General features: G+C 53.4%; 1 long non-coding RNA gene across 2 annotated transcripts; it reads left to right on the forward strand.

Moving 5' to 3' along the window:
• Nucleotides 1-6,953: 6,953 nt before the first annotated feature.
• LOC123356745 lies at nucleotides 6,954-14,641 on the forward strand. 2 transcript variants are annotated; one of them, XR_006575441.1, is made up of 5 exons: nucleotides 6,954-6,994; nucleotides 7,630-7,652; nucleotides 8,510-8,622; nucleotides 8,923-8,955; nucleotides 14,625-14,641. It is a non-coding gene; the product is annotated as an uncharacterized LOC123356745 (long non-coding RNA). The 2 variants fall into 2 exon arrangements; XR_006575442.1 differs by having other exon boundaries at nucleotides 14,622-14,637.
• The last annotated feature ends 523 nt before the right edge of the window (nucleotides 14,642-15,164 follow it).

Raw genomic sequence — 15,164 nt, forward strand, 5'->3', positions numbered from 1 at the left:
CCAGGCCCTTCTCCCTCTACAGCCAGAGAGAGACTGACTGGGCTCCTGGCTCACTGCCTCTTATAGGGGCCAGCTGGGCCTGATTGGGACCTGGCCACAGCTGAGCCTGCTTCCCCCAATCAGTCCAGGCTTCTTGCCCCAGCCCCAGCCCTCTCCTGGGCTGTTTTAAGCCCCGCAGGGCAGGAGCAGGGGACCACCCTGAGACAATAGTCAATATTCATAACTGCAGAGATAAACATGCTCTGTGCACACAAATAGGAGAATCCTATTCAGCAAATCATAACGTTTCCAGTGACACTGCACATGACACATCTTGCACATAAAGAACAGGAGGACTTGTGGCACCTTAGAGACTAACAAATTTATTTGAGTATAAGCTTTCGTGGGCTACAGCCCATTTCTTCGGATGCATAGAACAGAACATATATTGAGGATATATATATATATATATATATATATATATATATATATATATATATACACACACACACACACACAGAGCATGAAAAGGTGGGAGTTGTCTTACCAACTCTGAGAGGCCAATTAAGTAAGAGAAAAAAACTTGTGAAGTGATAATCAAGATAGCCCAGTACAGACTCTGAAACCCTGTAATCTTGCACATAATGCATCATAATTATGACCTAATCCTATTATAATTGTACTGTTGCCGGCACAGAGGGCCCAAGGGGGCAACAGCGGGGTTCGTTGCCGGGTGTGCTTCGCGCCAATGAACACACCAGGGTGGAGAAGCAGACAAAGTTTATTTGAGATCTCAAAGCGGTGCAAGGAGACTGGCACGTCTCAAATCAAGCACCCAGATACAAGCCGCTTTCCCTTCTTATACTCAAGTCGTTTGCTTCAGCTTAGTTTCCTCCCCCCCTTTCTTCCCCCCTCCCCCGTTTCCTTCCTCCCCCCTGTAGCAGCTACAGTAAGCAACCTTGGCCACTGCAAGGGTAGCTTGTTAGCAGATTTTCCCAGACCTGTTATCTTGTCCTTCACAGAGGCATGTAGGCTTCCCTTATCACTACCGCTTCAGACTGCCTTGAGCTGTTAGCTGACTGTTACACATTTTGTTCTGCAGCTACTTAGGTTGGTTAAAGTTCATCATGGAGGAGCCTTGGTTCACGTAGGCCTAGAGCAGGGGGGCTTCATCGACACTCGTGGTCTTCCACCCCCCCCCCCGAGTTATCTAGAGTTATGCCTAGTGACACCAACATGTGTGTGTGTGTGTGTGTGAATGTGTGTGTGTATAGGTATTAGGTATAATGTGTATGTATAAGGATTAAAATATTAGTTATTGGTCATAAATCAATTATCATAATAAATGTGGCATCTTTGTCTTGCCCCCTGAAAAGATCCTGTGTAGTTTTGTCTGTACAACAAAACAGCACCCACTGTGTGCAGGTATTTGATCCTGCTCAAGTAGTCCCCATTGTATAACACTATCGTTCAGAGGTTCCTGTTGCATACAGTTCCTGGGGTAAGCTTTATGTCTTTGTGCATTCCTTCAATAAGCCACTAACATTGTCTGGCCTCCTCCAACAGAGCACCTTTGAAATACAGAGACATGGTTAATATTTCTAGCCTCAGGTACAAATGTTACATGCATACAGGTTGGATTAACACAGTCAATAGGTCTTAAGTTTTGCAATGATACCTCACATCAGCCATCTTGCATAAAGTATATATTAGCTATGTCATATCCAGATCATAAGCATATTTTCATAAAGACTGTAGAGTATAATGTATGTTTGCTGATCTGCAAATAGTAAAGGACCATGCACCTTTGGGTGCAAACGCTCATGACAATAGTGCAGAGCCATGCAAGCTCCATGATTCTGTGTGAGATGGCAGACAGTGAGGAGGGCCAGGCAGGTTTGTGGGTTTAGAAAAAAAGGTGTAAACATTATGTATACGTTTATGTAGGGGACACATATAACATTAGTGGCTAGTTAACAATGCGTTCTAAGAAGTTGGATCCCATGGCCACAACCACCCCTGACTGAGCTGTTTGGTACCCAGCATACACTGCCAAACCAAAGTGTCCCAAAATGCAGTGGGTGGACAGTGGGAGATCTATTCATGGTGCACCTCACTCTGAATCTATACAAGTGGTTCTGGTGAATACCCTGACGGCTGAGGAAGAAGTCCAGGAGGCATGCGCACCAGTGACATAGTAACCGTAAAAACAACAAGGAGTCCGGTGGCACCTTAAAGACTTAACAGATAAGGTGCCACCGGACTCCTTGTTGGTTTTGTGGATACAGACTAACACGGCTACCTCCTAATACGTGGCATAGTAACCATAGTGACTCTGTGCTGACATAACTTGAGTTAACCCACCCTTAAAGTGTAGATATGGCCTTAGGTATATGAAATGTTTGGGAGAGGTAACAGGAACAGTCTGAGGGTAGACAAAGATTCATTCAGGTGTTTCGGCTCAAGGCATTGGAACTGGCCTTACTGCACCCTACAGGCTCAGGAATAAAGAGGCACAAAAAAAATCTCATTTATTTATTACAATGTCTTGACTCGAGGGTGTATCACTCGTGATTTTAGAATTCTTGTGATTGTCAAGGTATCTTAGAGTTGTAGATGCATGTTCATTATATTTTGAAAGGCAAAACTATGAATGGGTTGAACAAAGAACTAGATCAGTCCCTCAGGATAAGTAGACTGGCTATTAGCCAAGATCATCAGGGATGCAGGCCCATGCTCTGCATGTCCCTAAACTGTCCTTTGATTGCCAGATGCTGGGACTGGGCAGTGGGATGGTTCACTGAGTCATTGCCTGGTCTGATCATTCCCTTAGAGGCACCTGGCATTGGCCACTGCCACAAGACAGGATACTAGATTAGGCGGACTATTGGTCTGACCCATGTTGGCAGTTCTAATTTTCTGCAAAAATTACAATAGATTTTTTTTCCAGGGAGAAAGACATTATAGGCGATAGTATCCTGCCTTTATTGAATATTTGAGAATCAAGCTGTACACAACGGCATGTGGAAAAACACTAAGGGCTAGACTGAGGCAAAATAACAGTTGCAAAAATGCAATCCCCACTGGTGGATTGACTCAAAACAAAGTTTTGACACTAGGCCAGAAATTCTGTCAGCTCTAAAATGAGAAGAAAAAATTAAATTTAAAAATTCAGGGAATTCAGGTTATCCCAGCAGCAGATAAAACAACTTCGGAAACTGCTTGGAGACTCTGTGCGTTCAGATACAGTGAGAAGGGATTCTTTGTTTCTGAGGGGATCTGTGTAAAATGTTTTACTGAATTAAGTCTCAGGGATTATCTACACTGGCAAGCTAAAGCGCTCGAACTCGCTGGCTCAGGGGTGTGAAAAATCACACACACCCACCCACCCACCCACCCACCCACCCAGCGCAGCAAGTTTGAGCGCTTTAAAGCGCTAGCGTGGACAGGCTCGGCTCCCAGTGCTCCGAGCGCATCCCCTCGTGGAGGTGGATTACCAGGTGCACCGGCACCCACCGCAGCGCTCTGAACTGTGTAGTGCAGACTGAGCCTCCGTAGGTTGGATCAGACAGAGGGGAGCTGCACTGGCTAGGCAGGGGGATGCCTGTGTCTGTAAGAACCAGCCCTGGGAAGCCCCTGCCGAGCGGTGCTGTCTGTGAGAGGGGAAATTAAAATAAAAAAAGCTGCTTTGCCCCCCACCGTTTTTGCAAACACTGGGGTCACTGCTGCCCCCTGTGTCCCGCCTGTGCTGGGTTTTGCCCTTAGTCCCCCTCTGCCAGAGCTTCACTCCTGCTCCTCCCCCCAGCCCTGTTTTTGTCCTTTAGCCCCTCTCCTGCCCCTGCCTCCAGCTGCCTGACCCCCCAGCCTGGGCAATTCCCGCCCCCTGCTCAGCCCCGCCCCCCAGTCCCTGTCACTCCCCCCGCCCTGCTCCTGCCCCTGGAAGGAGCAGAATGTTGAGGCTGATGCGGGCAGGGGGAAGGGCAGCGGCTTCAGCGGCTGTCACTGAGCATGCGCAGTGCCCGGGAGCGGCACATGGCTGCGGGTGGCGCGTTAATATGCTGCCCGGGGGCTCCTGAGTCTGATGGTTCAGCAGCCCCCGCCCCGCCCCCGCTTTTCCCCTGGGGGGCCCTGCCCCCTCTGGGCTGAGGTGCGTCCCCACGTGTCCCACCCCCTTGCGTGGGGCCCGGGGGCGGGGCCAGGCCCAGGCCTGGGGAGGAGCCGCCCCTTCCCGGCCCGGCCCGGCCCCCGCCCCCGCCCCTTTGTGCGGCAGCGGGGCCGGGGCCGGGAGCACGGCGCGGGGGCTGTTGCAGCCCGCGGGGCAGCGCGGTGGGGCTGGGGGCAGCACGGGGACACGTGGGGGGCAGACACGCTCCTGCCGGGAGGGGGCCGGGCCCGGCTGCCTGGTTCGCCCCCTGCCCAGGGGGGTCCCCGAGCTCCGCGCAGCCAGAGTGGGGCTACGGGGGCAAGTGGCCCGGGTGGGGCCAGGGCGACGGAGCCCGGGAGCGGCTGGGCCCGGAACGCGGCTCGGCTGCAGAGCCCGGGGCGGGGGGGGAATCTGGGTTGTTCAGAGCCGGGCGGGGGGGGGAGCTGGGAGTGCGTTGGGGGGGGTCAGAGCCGGCGGGGGGGGCGGCCGGGGATGGGGGCTGTGGGGGAGCTGGGAGTTTGGGGTGCACTAGGGGGTCAGGGCTGGGGGGAGCGGCTGGGGGCTGGGGGGGAGCTGGGAGTTTGGGGTGCGCTGGGGCGTCAGGGCTGGGGGGAGCGGCCGGGGATGGGGGCTGTGGGGGAGCTGGGAGTTTGGGGTGCGCTGGGGGGTCAGGGCTGGGGGATGTTTGGGGGGCTCCATGTTCAGATCTGGCCCTGCGGGAGCTTTGGGGGCTGGCGCTGGGGAAAGTGGGGGACTGTCTGAAGTTGGCTGCTTGGGATGTGGGTGAGGCCCGGGGGAGCTGGGGGTTGGGCTGCACCCCTGTCCCTGCAGCCTGGGGCCCTGTGTTTCCTCTGGAAAAGCTGCTCCCTGTTTCACCAGCTCCTCTCAGTCTGAGTCCCAGGGACCCTGCACAGGCGTCTGCAGGGCAGGACGGGCCCTGAAATCTGGCAGCTGGGAGGTTTGCAGCAGATTCTAACCCTCCCTCCCCTGCTTCTTCCAGGAGGCACCACAAAAGCATCTGGCCCCTCTGGGAAAAAAGAGAGAAGCAGCCAAAGCCGAGGAGGAGCGGCAGAGCGAGGAGCTGCTGGTAGGTGCCCAGAGCCCCCCGCCACTTAGGTTTGCCTGGCATAAGAATGACCTGGTGAGTGCAGGGCCCACCCTGCCAGCCTCAGCCAGGGACCCATCCCCGCTGGAGCCCAGGGAGCCTGCAGCATCAGACACGGGGGTAACGTGATGTCCTTAGGACGCAGGAGGCTGCTGGGCAGGAGAGGGTCAGTCTGTGTTAGCCCAGAGCCCCTGCCCACGGGCTGTCTGGTTGTCACAGTGACCAGGGATCCTTTCTAGCTCCTGGGGGGATGGGGAGGAAGGAGATGAAATGTGGGCTGCAGAGATGGAGGATTTGGCTCAGTGCACGTTGATGAGGTTTTGGGGAGAAGTGTCCCTCCTGTAGGTGATGTACAGCTCACCCCGGTCCTGATCCCTCCTCCCTTCCTGGGATAAATGAACTTCCCATCCCCCACCACCAGTGATCTTGTGTTCTGGTAAATAACTCTGCCACCCGCCCCCAGGTGCATTTATGATTTTCTCCTGTTATGGAGCAGATGAACTGCAATGTTGATTAATGCAAAATAGTGCACATTGGAAGAGATAATATCAAATGCACTTAAAATGATGAGGTCTAAATTAGCTGTTACCGCTCAAGAAAGAGATTTTGGAGTCACTGTGGATAGTTCTCTGGAAACATCCACTCAATCTGCAGCAGCAGTCAAAAAAGCAAACAGAATGTGGGGAATCATTAGGAAAGGGATAGACAATAAAACAGAAAATATCCTATTGCCTCTATATAAATCCATGGTATGTCCACATCTTGAATACTGTGTGCAGATCTGGTCGCCCCATCTCAAAAAAGATATATTGGAATTGGAAAAGGTCCAGAGAAGGTCAGCAAAAATGATGAAGGATATGGAACAGCTTCCGTATGAGGCGAGATTAATAAGACTGAGGCTATGGCTGCACTCCGCAGCTTTTAGCGACATGACTGTGCCGCTACAGCCGTTCTGCTGCCAGGCGCGCAGTGTAGCTGCTCTTTGTTGGCAGGAGAGAAGTGCCAGTGTAGACAAAGCCTGAGACTGTTCACCTTGGAGAAGACACGACTAAGGGGGGATATGGTAGAGGTCTATAAAATCATGACTTGTGTGGCGAAAGTAAATAAGAAAGTGTTATTTCCTCCTCATAACACAAGAACTAGGAGTCATCCAGTGAAATGAATAGGCAGCAGGTTTAAAAGAAACAAAGGAAGTATTTCTTCACACAACACACAGTCAACCTGTGGAACCCCTTGCCAGGGGATGTTGTGAAGGCCAAGACACTAATAGGGTTCTAAAAAGAACTAGAGAAGTGCATGGAGGACAGGTCCATCAGTGGCTATTAGCCAGGATGAGTGGGATGGTGTCCCTAGCCTCTGTTTGCCAGAAGCTGGGAATGGATCACTTGATGATTCTCTGTTCTGTTCATTCCCTCTGGGGCACCTGGCATTGGCCTCTGTCAGAAGACAGGATACCGGTCTAGATGGGCCTTTGGTTTGATCCAGTCTGGCCGTTCTTATGCTCTGTGTTCCCCCGTTACTGAGCCGCACTCTCCCTGTTGCAGAAACAGACGGAAGCCGAGAGGCAGAAGATCGTCTGGGAGTGGCAGGAGCTGCAAGGGTTTCTGGAGGAGCAGGAGCAGCGGCTGCTGTCCCGGCTGGAGGAGCTAGAGAGAGCCATTGTCCAGAGAAGGGATGAGGGCGTCTGCAGCCTGTCCTGGGAGATTTCCCTGCTCAGCGGGAGAGGAGGAGAGAAGGGGCAGCAGCCGCTGAGCCAACCCCTGCAGGTCAGGCTGTCATTGCAATGATCATACGCAGCGTTTCTCTAGGCGCTTCTGAGCCCTAGACCCCAAAGCACTTTACAGAGTGGGGTCAGGGGCATTATCCCTATGGGACAAATGGGGAAAGTGAGGCAGAGGGAGGGGCAGAGCCCTGCCCAAGGTCACCCAGTGAGTCTGGCAGCGGTGCCAGGGATGGGCCCTGGGAGTCCTGGATGCTGCAGCCCCAAGACCTTCTCTCCTGGAAATGTCTCTCTGCATTTGCTCTTGGAGGGTGAAATCCCCTCCCCCACCATGCTGAGGTCCCGAGTTAGGCCCAAGGCCCCTGTCACTGCAGGTTAATGGGTTTAGTGGGGCCAGGGGCCTTCTGGGTCTCTCAGCACTGGGGGGAATTTGATTCTCAATGCAGAGAAATATCTTCTGCCTGTAAAGTGCCCGGGGAGAAGATTTCCACAGTGGGACCTGCCCGCAGGGATTGCTGGGGCTGCGCAGGGAAAAGTCCCTGGTAGGGGGGCAGCAGCTCTGGGAATGGAAACCTGAAATTCCCCTACTGCCCGAGGCCTCAATGGTGACCCCTGCAGAGCAGGAGGCCTCCCCACCCAGGGACACTCCCCCTGACGGCCTCCTCTTTCTCTCCTTTTTAGGGTGCTGGGAGCACTGGGGGCAGGTAAGTCCTGGGCTCCATTTCGCTCCCCCTCATGGGCTGCTAGGTTTGATAACTGCACTGAATAGGAAGCTGCCCCCTGGCAGGAAGCGAGAGAGAAATGGGGAAAGGAGGGTGGGAAAGGCAGGGAAACACAGGGAAGAACCAGCAGGGCCCTACAGGGGTGTCCAGGAAGGGGCTGTTTTCCTCCTGAGTGACACTGAACGTGACAGGCAAAGACTTGGCAAAATACTAAGAACTAAAATTTATTTCCCATACTAAGGGCAGATTCCCCCCTTGTTCTTCGTACGTGGGTGTCCCATGGAGAGCAGTGGGTGTTCTGCTGTGAATGGAGCAGGGCACAGAGTCCTAAACCGATGCCCTGGCCACTGGCCATAACGGACGGTGCAATGTGGCCCTCTCTGCCAAAGGAGCTGGACGCCCCAGGGTTACTGCTTCAGCTGAAGGGTTGGGGGGTTTTGGCATTAAAGGGCCCACGTTCATTCCCTGCTGGAGCCCTGTCTGTGGCCACTGTCAGCATATAGGACCTGCCCACTCTTTGGTCTGTGTCTCCTCCCTTTCCACATAATCCCCGTGCTGGTGCCCCTTGTTACTGCCGTAAACCAGTGTAGGGGGTGGCTCTGCCCCCCCCCCCCCCGAACCAGAGCGTCCCTGAGAAAGCTCCTGAACAATGTCTCCGTTCCTTGCTCTAGTGTCTCCCCACTTCCCGTCTCTCTGGGGAGCACAGGGCTGAGGTGACTCACCCTGACATTGACTGTCTCAGGCTACAAAGCTCAGATCCAGGTTTTGTGAAGTTTGGGGGTTGCTGGGCTCAGGGTCTGGGGCTCAGGCCTATTTCTCACCCCTCCTTTCCCCAGCAGGGAGGACGGGACATTTCGGAAGCCAGAGGCGTCGTTTGCGGAGCTGGAGAAGAGACTCAGCGATTTCTCTCTGCAAAGTGCCCTGCTGCAGGAGGTGCTACTGGGATTCAAAGGTGAGTTGGAGTCTGGGGGTGGCGTCTCCTCTGGTTAGAGCGACCCTGACCCTGGGAAGGAGTCAGGGACTCTAGTGATGTCACTGATCCTGGGCTCCATCTCACAGCCCAGCTCAGCGAGTCGCCCTTCCCCATGGAGCAGCCCTGTGGGGCTGGCTCTGTCTGCAGCGGCTGCGTTATCGGCCTCTGATCTCTGTCACCATCTCGTCGTTAACAGCAGTTCCATTAATAAGCAATGGGGATTTCTCCATTAATGTGAGGGCCTGAATTCTCACCTCTCCCATCTTCTCCTTCCCCTAGAGACGCTGCGACGGAAGCTGGGGAGCGACACAGGTACGTGTCTATCTCTGACTGGCCGTGGGGAGATTTCAGCCCAATAACCATGTTAACGACAGGGGATTGCAGCCTCCAGCAGCTAGAAGCTGAGGGTATGGCTACACTGGCGATTTGCAGCGCTGGAAAGCCTCCACCAGCGCTGCAATTAGTAAGTGGCCACACTTGCAGGGCACTTCCAGCGCTGCAACTCCCTGGCTGCAGCGCTGGCCGTACACCTCACTCGGGGAATAAGGATTCCAGCGCTGGTGCTGCAGCGCTGGTCATGAAGTGTTGCCACACACCAGCGCTGTGATTGGCCTCCAGGGAATAAGGTGTATCCCAGAATGCTTTTATAAATTACTCTCTTTGTTTTGTTATGCAGCCTCTCTTTGTTTTGTTGTGAACGAGCTCCGATCGGAGCTCCGTTCTGTACCTGGCTGTAAACAATCAAATGAGAGGCAGGCAGGGAGAGTAAATGAAACAGAACGGAGCCGATTGGAGCTCCGTTTGAACTGCTTATCTATAAAAACAAACACTGATCACAGCAAACAGGAGCTATCTGTACCTGGCTGTGAACGATCAAATGAGAGGCAGGGTAAACAGTGTTGGATGCAGGCTGTTAGGGTTCGCAAACATTTTGTGATTTTTCCAATCTCTCTCTTCCCCGCTCCCTGTCACAGTACACCACAGGGAGTGAGTGAAACAGGGGGGAGTCCGTGTTGGAGGCAGGCTGTTTGCAATTAGAGTTAAGACTAAGGGCTCATGAACATTTTGTGATTTTTCCAATCCAGGAAGCTAACACACAGTGTTGGCTCCAAAAATCCACTCTCTCTATCTTCCCCGTTCCCTGTCACAGTACACCACCCTCCACCCCCCTCTTTTGAAAAGCACGTTGGTGCACTTGAATGCTGGGATAGCTGCCCATAATGCAGCACTCCCAACAGCGCTGCAAATGCTGCAAATGTGGCCACACACCAGCGCTGGTAGCTGTGAGTGTGGCCACACACCAGCGCTGCTCCTACACAGCTGGATGACCAGCGCTGCAAACTACCAGCGCTGTAAACCGTAAGTGTAGCCATACCCTGTGTAACAATGGGAAGCGATGTTACTTTGTTCTTGCACCACTATATTTTCAACTGACTTGTCTCTTAAATATTTTAGCTTAGGGATCAGCAACCTTTGGCACGCGGCTCACCAGAGTAAGCACCCTGGCAGGCTGGGACAGTTTGTTTACCTGCGATGTTGGCAGGTTTGCCCGATCGCAGCTCCCACTAGCCACAGTTTGTCACTCCAGACCAATGGAGGCAGCGGGAAGTGGCAGGCAGCACATCCTTCAGCCTGCGCCGCTTCCTGCATCTCCCATTGGCCTGCGACGGCAGACCGCAGCCAGTGGGAGCTGCAATCGGCCGACCCGTGGACATGGCAGGTAAAGAAACTGGCCCGGCCCACCAGGGTATGTGGATTGGAGTTTCCCCAAGGTCCTTTAAGTGTTTCTTGATTGGGCACTTGATTTGCAAATTCCTTTCTGAAGAAGCTGACCTAATGCTTTACTAAGGCTACTTCAGAATCAAAACACACTGATGTACAAGAACGTAGCCAATATTCATAACTTTAACTGCAAAAATGATACGCCCACACAGGTAGTATCATCAGGAGCAAATTATAACCTTTTCATAGACACCTTACACGACAACCGTTGTACAACATTTGCTGCAAATATATAAGTGGTTGCACCAATGAACTATACAGTCACAGGTTATATTAATAACATCACAGCCAGGGCTGGTGTTAGAGGGTAGCAAACAGGGCAACTTCCTGGGGCCCCAGACCCCCACAAAGCTACATTGCTTCAGCCCTGGGGGTGGGGCTCAGGGGCCCAGACTTCAGCCCCATGCGCTGGGACTGCAGCTTTCTGCCCTGGGCCTCAGTGAGTCTAATGCCGGCCTTGCTTGGCAGCCCCCTGAAAGCTGCTCATGGCCCCCCAGGGGGCCCCAGACCCCTGGTTGAGAACCACTGCCTTACCCCATGAGTCACAGCAACGTTCAGGTTACTGCCAGGCCCGAAGGACCAGTCACTTCCTTAGGTCAAATGACGCTTGGATCTCCCAGCAAAGACAACACTTGTAGCCAGTCCTGTCATAACCTGTATTAAGATTTATTTGAAAGGAAATGAGAGTTGTTTACAAAGTTAACGCAGTGTGAAAAAGCTCTGTCCTTGTCTCCATGGGCCCTGCATTTCCTGGTGGATTTCGCTAGCCTCAGAGGCTCACTGTGACCCTCCACGTAGCCCTTCTCTCTAGGGACAAGTGTCACAGCCCACTGAGCCATTTTCATCATAAGCCAGAGAGGGAGGGGAGGCAAAGCTACCCTCCCTTGCACAGTCTCTGTTGTCTCCCAGTCTCAGTGATTAATCAGGGCAGCAAAGGGGGGAGCCCAGGACCCTCCTCTACTCTAGGCTCCAGCCCAGGGACCCTAATAGTATCAGCTGTGGTATCTGACCTTTTAGAAACAGGACACATACAATTCCCTGTTCTACTTCCCCTCAGCAGCCCCACTTCCTCAGGCTCCACTTCACCCTTACCTCAGGGCTTCCTTCCTTGTGCCTGATCTGGTGTGTACTGATCAGTCGCTCCCACAGCTCCTGTTCTGCACACCCACCTGCCTAACTGGGAGCTCTTTAACTAGTTTCAGCCAGCCCCTGATTGGCTTCAGGGGTCCCAATCAACCTAGCTGTCTCCACAGCTTTCTGGAAGGATGTTAATTGGCCCCAGGTGTCTTGATTAACCTGGAGAAACTGTCATTTGGTTACCATGGTAACAGGGATTTGTTTAGCCTGGGGCTAACATACCTGTTTCTCACTACTTTCCTATAGCCATCTGGCCTTGCCCTGTCACAGCAGCTAATCATCCAGATGCAGACAAATTACAGTCTTAAATTTCAAAGGTAATAGAAGCTTCTATAATAAGCAAGCTCTGCATATTCTTTAGGACTAACCCCGGTTAAGCAGCTGGGGATCTCGTGCTTATGCCTAGGAACTTTGCCCCCCAGAGTCCAAGCAGCATACAGATAATCAGTTCCTTCTGTATGAGGTTTTTCATCCCCTTCCTGCCATGTGCTCTGAGCTGGAAACTCAGCTAATGGGAAGTCAAGAGCACAACAGTCTTTTGTCTTTAACATGCCGTAATAGTCTCTCTGGTGTGGATGGACCTTTCCTGCCAGGCAGGGTGTAATGCATTCGGCTGTCAATCAGCACTTCACCTAGGTAAAGTCTCTCTCCTGTGTGGTGATTTACAGAGCCACAGAGGCTCACAATACAACTAGTCAGATATTAACCCAGGCAGCAACTCACAAGCACTCAATAAAGTCTAAACATGTTCTTAGAATCCTAATACCTGTTTTAACAATACTAACACAGTTGAGTCAGACCGATTCCACTGTGTGTTTGTCCATGTTCAACTAAGACATAGAGGCTTGTGTAAGAGCTAACACCTCGTCTGCCAGTGTCACAGACAGGCTGGGCAGGGATGGTGTCTCTAGCCTCTGTTTGCCAGAAGCTGGGAATGGGTGACAGGGGATGGATCATTTGATGGTTACCTGTTCTGTTCATTCCTTCTGAAGCACCTGGCATTGGCCACTGAGCTAGATGGACCATTGCTCTGATGCAGTGGGCCCTTCTTATGTTCACAGTCTGTATGAGGAGTATCTACTCATTTGGACTCACTGGGGAGCCACAGAAAGGAACAAGATGTGCTGCGGCAAGAAGGCCCAGTCTCAGCACCCCCAGGGTCACACTTCCCAAAAGCTAAAACTAGGCCCAGCCCATGAAGGGGGCACTGCCAGGAGAGACTGGATAAAGGCTGGAGCATCCAACAACTTAGTTAACCTGAGAGAGCTGCCTTGGGGACAGTGACAGGGAGAATCCCCAGAGTGTCTCCTTTGATTCTGCTCTTCTCTGGCCTTTGGTTCTTACAATCATAGAACTGGAAGGGTCCTCTAGAGCAGCGGTCCCCAACCTTTTTGGCACTAGGGACCGGTTTCGTAGAAAAAATAATTTCCGCGGACCTGCCCCCTATCTGACCCCCACCCACTTCCTGCCCCCCCGACTGCCCGCCCCCCTCAGAATCCCCGACCCATCCTGCTCCTTGTCCCCTCACCATCCCCCAGAGACCCCCACCACCCTGGGACCCCACCCCTACTCTCTGTCCCCTGACTGCCCCAACCCCTATCCCCCACCCCCGCTGAGTCCTGACAGACCCCCCCCGGAACACCCACAATCCAACCCCCCCGCATTCCCTGACCGCTCCCCCAACCTCCGCCCCCTCTCTGTGCCCTGACTGTCCCCAGGACTCCCTGCCCCTTAGCCAACCCCCCTGGCCCCAGCCTCTTACCCCCGGCTCCCTCCTCACCCAGATCCTCAGCGCCTCGCCCGACAGCTGCAGCGTGTCTCCGGCGGGGCCTGAGCTCCATCCTGCTCCGAGCCACATGGGGAGGGGGCGGGGCTGGGAGCTCCACGCCGAGCGGAGGCAGCTGAGCTTAGCCCGGAGCTTGCAGCCCCGACCCCTCACCACGCGGCTCCGAGGGGGCGGGGCTTAGGGGCCCTGCCGGAGACACGCCGCTTGATGTGCTAGGGGTCGGTTCGCGGCCCGGTTCCTAGCAGGCCGCGGACCGGTACCGGTCCGCGGCCCGGGGATTGGGGACCCCTGCTCTAGAGGTCATCTAGGCCAGTCCCCTGCCCTCAAGGCAGGACTCAGTATTATCTAGACAATCTCTGACAGGTGTTTGTCCAGCCTGCTCTTAAATATCCCCAGTGATGGAGATTCCACAACCTCCCTGGGCAATTTATTCCAGTGCTTAACCACTCTGACAGTTAGGGAGTTTTTTTCCTAATCTCCATCCTAAACTGCCTTAAATCCATTGCTTCTTGTCCTATGGTCATGTCCCCTCTGAGTCTTCCCCAGTTTTTTTCAATCTTCCCTCATAGGTGATGTTTTCTAGATCTTTAATCATTTTTGTTGCCCTTCTCTGGACTTTCTCCAATTTGTCCACATCTTTCTTGAAATGTGGCCCCTAGAACTGGACACATTACTCCAGTTGAGACCTAATCAGCGTGGAGTAGAGTGGAAGAATTTCTTCTCGTGTCTTGCTTACAATACTCCTGCTAATACTTCCCAAAATGATACTTGCTTTTTTGCAACACAGTTGACTCCTGTTTCGCTTGTGATCCACTACGACCCCCAGATCCCTTTCCGCAGTGCTCCTTCCTAAGCCGTCATTTCCCATTTTGTATGTGTGCCACTGAGTGTTCCTTCCTAAATGAAGTACTTTGGATTTGTCCTTATTGAATTTCATCCTATTTACTTCAGACCATTTCTCCAGTTTGTCCAGATGATTTTGAATTTCAGTTCTATCCTCCAAAGTCCTTGCAACCCCTCCCAGCTTGGTATCGCCCGCAAACTTGATAAGTGTAAGAGAGAGACTCTGCTGCTGGGAGGGTTTCACCATGTGTCAGAGGGCTACACCCTGGTGGGAGGGGGCTAGGCCTGTACTGGGATAAGGTCACTCTGTGCTTCACAGTGTGGCAGAACCTAGAATGCCCATTAGCAGGGAACAATGCTGGGGGGAATCGACATGTGGAAAGGACAGAAACCCTGTCTGAATTCTCTCACATTGCCTTTCTCGCCCTAGCAGGCTACAGAATAACGTCCACGTTTCTCCCCAAATCATCCCCTCCTCCCAGGGGGAAGGAAATGGCTGCAATGGAGCTGGCTCAGGTAAGGGATTCTCAGGGAGCTGGTGGTGGGTTCTGCTTGGAGGGAGAGAAGCAGTAAATGTACAGGAGGGTGGGAGCCAGTGATGAGCTGCCAAAATATTAACAACAGGTTCCCTCCTCCTCACCTCACGAGGGGGTCATGCCCCCCCAGGGGTCATGCCCCTTCCAACCCCCCATGCTCCTTGACACCCCCCCCCGGGGATCCCTGACCCATCCCCCCCGTCCCCTGACTGCCCCCTGCCGCCCCATCAAACCCCTCCTCTCATTCTTGATGCCCCCCTGGAACCTCTGCCCCATCCAACCACCCCTTCTCTCTGTCCCTGACTGCCCCCCACCACCTCATCCAACCCCTGCTCCTTCCTGACTGCCCCCCGGGACCGTTGCCCCCATTCAGCCCCCTTGTACCCTGCCCTCTGACTGCCCCGACCCCTATCCAGCCCCCCACAACCTCAAAGGGG

Source organism: Mauremys mutica, chromosome 26 (assembly GCF_020497125.1).
Source record: "Mauremys mutica isolate MM-2020 ecotype Southern chromosome 26, ASM2049712v1, whole genome shotgun sequence".
NCBI lineage: Eukaryota > Metazoa > Chordata > Testudines > Geoemydidae > Mauremys > Mauremys mutica.